The 5633-nt window shown below is 29.0% G+C and overlaps 1 long non-coding RNA gene across 1 annotated transcript; it reads right to left on the bottom strand.

Moving 5' to 3' along the window:
• Nucleotides 1–4746: 4746 nt before the first annotated feature.
• Nucleotides 4747–5633, bottom strand: LOC145951752 (uncharacterized). The gene is made up of 2 exons (XR_014429666.1): nucleotides 5352–5633; nucleotides 4747–5127 (listed from the first exon to the last, which is right to left on the bottom strand). It is a non-coding gene; the product is annotated as an uncharacterized LOC145951752 (long non-coding RNA).

The following is a 5633-nucleotide window of genomic DNA, read 5'->3' as shown; positions in this document are numbered from 1 at the left end:
AGCAGCTTTGTGAGGCATTGTGAATAAGAAATTTGACAATGACAGGGAAAGATCAAAGACTAAAAGGCATAATTAAAGGGCACACATTCCACCTAGTGAACTTCACAATCTAGCCTGCTTCATTACCTTATCTACTTAGAAAGAGACAACTTAGGATTTTGAATTTGATTGGCTTAGATTACTATTAGTAAGTGCACTATTTTTTACTTTGTCTAGCCGCCTTATTTTTCTTAAGACATCTCATGTGCAAAAATTAAAACATACTTGGGAAACTATTTTTGGGACAATTTCTTCTAAACCCGTGTTTGATTGATAAATGGTTATTTACGTGTTTGTCAAAGATGGTTGTGTTATCTGTGCTAAGCTTGTGAGTTGTGACTAGGTTCCCTGCTTTTAAACAGTTGAACTTGTTTGCTCAGTCTGTTTTTGATCATATAATAGGCATAAGGCAGTGGCATTTTCATCCAATTGTCCTGCTGCATTTATGTGATTCTTCATCCAAAGCATGACAATTTTCCATACGCAGTTTCAAGTTTCCATAAATCGTTCTTTTGGGTTGTTGCAGTTCTCAACAGTGAAACTCATAGGGAAGCATGCCAAAGGCAGTGTCTTTACCACATAGGAGGCTACTATTAAGTGAAGAATCATATCTATTAGGGGTAAGCTTAGACTTAACCCTTTTGATTATCTTGTCTCTACTGATCTAGAATTTTTTTTTAGATTTTTCCCAACAAAATAGTCTAGTGCTTATGTAGAATAATTGGAGTTCATACTAGAATTACCAACAAAATTATTGACATATTTATTTTCGGCATATTTGTCATCATGATTGTTATTTTGTCTTTAACTTTCTGTTTGATTGGATTGTCAACTAATTCAATTTTAGCTGCCATTATCCACCAGAGAAGCTTGTTTTAAAGAATTCTCAGAGAAGCTGCGAGGACCAAGTACATGCCTAATTGTCTGATTTTTCATTAGTAATGTCTGGTGCTGTAAGATTTGCAAATTATTTGATTAGATTACAAGTTTATTTAACCAAAATAGAGGTGTTTAGTAATTAATTTGTTTCATTGGCTTATAACACTTTTCTACACTACAACAAAATTACCAGACAGTGACACACATCCTATAATGATACTATACATGTCACTAAAAATTACTTTTACCCACACAATAACTACAATATATGTTAGTATATTATTAAAAAGTGTGGGTATATACTATAGTGACACACAAAATATGTTGTTAAATCTCATTCAAAATCAACACTAAAATTGTGTGTAATTATATGTAAAATAGATATATATCTACATATATTGTACTTATAGTGACACTTTTTGTATGTCATTACATTATAACATTTCTTGTAGTGCTAGATGTTGTATACTAAATTTCTTTTTGTGTTAATATTACACTATTTCATTTAAGTATTATATTATTTAATTTTATTTTAGTAAAATATTTTATATTTAAACAAAATTTTTAAAAAAATAATAAGAGTTGAAAGTTAATTATAAAATATAAAACTATATTTACTAAAAATTGTATTTTTGCTTACAAAATCAAAAAAGAATATTTTTTCATTAGTCAGAATTACAATATGACAATATCAGAATGAATCTAAAATTTTGTGTTTCAATTCCAATGAAAATTCTCAAGCAAGCAAACGATGCTTGGTGAGAAGTTATTTAAATAAAAAAAAAAATCGTTCCATATATGCTTGCTACATCATCAATCATCCTGACTTTTTTTTTTTTTTGTGCATAATCATCTTGACTTTCACATCCCTACTATCATTAATTTTCATTAGATATTTTGCTTCCTTAATTTTCAAACCCATTTTCTCTAATATCTTATATCCAACATCCCTCGGTCTTCACTTATTATTATTATTATTATTATTATTATTATTATTTTGCAAATTACAAACAACACAACACTGGACACACTAACCAATAACCCAATATTTAACTATGGTTTCAATCTTAAGCACTTCTCAATTATCATGCCTAACACTTAAAAGTTCATTTGTGCTTTTAATTCTCACATCCAACACATTTCATTTAGTTTAGATAGCTTTATTTTAAGACATAAAAGTGTGCGTGTGTGAAAACTATACATAAATAGTAATTAAGTTGTTATTGAAGAATACCTTCAATGTAAAACCTAGTCCAATAGCATAAATCAATCATATTATAAAATTTCTTGAATGTCTCTTATCCCATTTTGAACTATAGTAATTGCCTAATTATTGCTATTGAATTTATGTTTTTAAAGTTCAGATCATAAAAGATAAAACTAACCAAGCAAGATCAATAAAGAAAGGCACCAAAATATAAATAAGTTAGCAACCTTAAGTCAAAGTTCAAAGTAATTACCTGATGTCAAAATGAAATCCATTAAAAACTTGAAATTATATGGAACTTCAACCATAGTCTAAGAAGGATAGACAATTTTTTTAATGAATATGCAAGAAATGATATTCTTACCTCAAGGAGGATTCCTTGATAAAAGAACTTAAGGAGAGATTTCTCCTTTAGAGAGAACTAAGACTTTGAAAGAGTGAAAAATTTGAACTCAATCTCATAAATGCTCAAAGTGATAAAAATAAAAAAGAGAACATGTATGTATAGGAGTTGATAGCTTGTGGTGCAAGTTAAGCTAACCTAAGTTAAAAATAACCTAGGGTAGGTTAACTTGAACTCAAACTACTAACCCTAACCTAACTAGGAGACATTCAGCCAACATAAGCTCAAATGTCACTTTATTAGATCTAGAATGGCCAATGAGTGCTTGCCATGTGGGCAAGCAAGACAAGTGTGACTCATGTCACCAACCTAGATCTAGAAGAGCCATTAAGAGCTTACCATGTGACACATGTTTGTGAGTAGGCAAGACCATGTGATTTGTTGGCTTACTTGGATGGAAAAAGGGACATGTGGTCCTCATTTGTCTTAGATGTCCAAAACACTTGTACAAGACTAGTGGACATCCAAGCCATGGTAAAAAGGCCAAAGTTGGCCCATCCAAGCCTAACAACATCCATTTGATCTTTTCTTGTTACACTCTTCTTAATCTACTAATTACACCCTCAAATTTAAAATAATGCAAGGACAATATTACTATTCTACATGACCAAAATATAAGGCCCAAAAAATAGAATATATATATATATATATATATATATATATATATATATATATATATAAAGAAAAAATACAACAAGAAAGAAATAGAGACAAGCCTATAGCTCAATAAAAGCTTAGGCCTACTACCTACATCATAAGCACATTCTTCTTGTATCCTCCTTGACATTGTCCTTATGATAGGTCCATTGGTAGACACTATGTCATCAAATAACTACCTAAATTAAATAAAAAATTGTGTGTATATTTGATAATTATCAATAGCTCCCTATCTCATTAGTGCTAAGTGCCTTTGGATATATTATACATTCATAGGTGCTTGTAATTTCCCATCATATGAAAACAGTTATAGTATTTTAATTTAATTATGATACCTTCGACTTTCCATGTGCTAATGTTCTTATTTTCAATTTTCATTGGTTAATCGATTGATGAAAAATTCATTAGGTTTGGTATTTGTAAAATAGAAAAGAAAATCACGAGACTTATCCTTAATTTGTTGATTGTTAATCATTCTCTCGGGCAACATGGTAAATCCCTGTAATAGAAATAATGTCACCCACTTTTCTTTTTGAAAAAATTTCAACGTCCATTAATTATATATGTTTAATTAGTGGTAAATTTAAGACTTTAGATTAGTAAGGACAATTTAAAAAAAAAATCATCATCATCGTCATTACATATATAAAGAACAAAATATAAATGTTGAAAGTAATTATTAGTCAGTTCAATATATAAAATTAGAAGTTATAAAAGATAATATTTTAAATATACACTAATAATTTAATTAAAGTGAGTAAATTTATCTATTCACCTTCATTATAATGTAGGTCTGCTACCACTGCGCCTAATGATCAACTAGAAACATGATTAATTATATGCATGTATATGATTTTGTTTCACAACATGGTTAATAGTAAATGAATGTAATTATATATGAATATTTTAATAATTTTGTCACGTCATTATTAATTACTTGTTAAGGTAAAATTAATTATCATCTGACATTTTATTATCTTTTTGTCATCAAAATACATATGAATAATTATGTATAATTATTTTTTTGTTCGTGATCACCTATAAGACAAAGCAATTATATTTACATGTAGCTAGCTTTTTGTGATAGTAAATAATTTTGTGACATTATTAATTACTCATTACTTTTGAGGTAAAGTTGGTCATTATTAAATAATTTAATAAACTCATACTAATCAACAATTATATATAGTTACACTCATTTACTCTTAATCACTAACAAAATAAAATTAATCATATTTATACATGATAAACTATGTGTACCAGGTGGACCATGGGTAGAAAAAAAATCAATGGTACATTTATTGAGACTAAATTTTGGGTTTCAAAATCATCCCCTTTTTACTTGTATGCAAATGCAAGGTGATAAATATGTTGATGTTAATGTATCTTTCATCCAATATTCACAAACGAGTTTTAAAACCTAGTATAGTCATGTGTTAAGGAAACAAAATTTACTGATTCAATACTATATTACTCGAACACCTAACATATAGTGATTGATGACAATAACAATTGGTAATTGAAAAGAAAAAAAAAATGAAATCTAGGGAAGAATAAGAAATAGAAAAAGAATGTAAATTGTTATAACTTGAGCTTTGATGTCAATCATCAAGGTACATTGTAAAAAGCATATGTGATATCATTTTATGAAGTATTGAGGTGCTAAAGAGTTATTTGAGAACCCAAAACTAGAATAATGATTAGAACTAATTCATATTAAAAAGAATGAGACCTAAAAGAAAACTTAACTCGAATAACCTCTTTAAATCTTCTATATTTCTTGGAAAAGGTGGGGTCATTTTTCTCTTAATTTCTTGGTTATAGCAAATGCAGCTCCTGCCAAAGCCACAACTATGCCTGAAATTATAATGGCTGATTTTATTGATTGCAATGCATCCTTTTTTTCTCTTTCATTTTTCTTTTGTCTGGCCTCATCTTGTTCCTGCAACCAATCAAGAAAGTATATACACAACACTATTCAATACATAATACAATTTATTATATATATATATATATATATATATATATATACACACACACATATACATATTCTCTTTAAAACAAGTTTCATAATTCCACACAAAAAAATGAAAGAAGAAAAAATGGGTATTCCAATAACATCTTCATCATACATGATCCTCCCTTGTGTATGAAAAATGAATGTACCTTCATTTCCTTGGTGGCGTCCACCTCAAAAGATGTAGGATCAACCTGAACCTGTGTGTTTGTCCCAGGATTGAGTTCTTTGTTAACATCTACCGATGGGAATGTAAGGTCCGAATTCAAAGGTGGACTTGCCATTTTCTTTTATCTAGCTTTCAAGCAATGCTTGTTATGGAATAACCTTAGGAAGGGGAAAAAAGAGAAAGAAATAACTCCTAACATTACCAAGGATTCATAATAGAACCAATTCCAAAAAGTTGTTCATTATAGATTGACACGTGTGAG

This window comes from Cajanus cajan, chromosome 9 (assembly GCF_000230855.2).
Source record: "Cajanus cajan strain Asha chromosome 9, NIPB_CcT2T_4, whole genome shotgun sequence".
In the NCBI taxonomy this organism is placed as follows: Eukaryota; Viridiplantae; Streptophyta; class Magnoliopsida; order Fabales; family Fabaceae; genus Cajanus; species Cajanus cajan.
The sequence above is the reverse complement of the archived record's forward strand: the minus strand, read 5'-3'. Positions and strand labels throughout refer to the sequence as shown.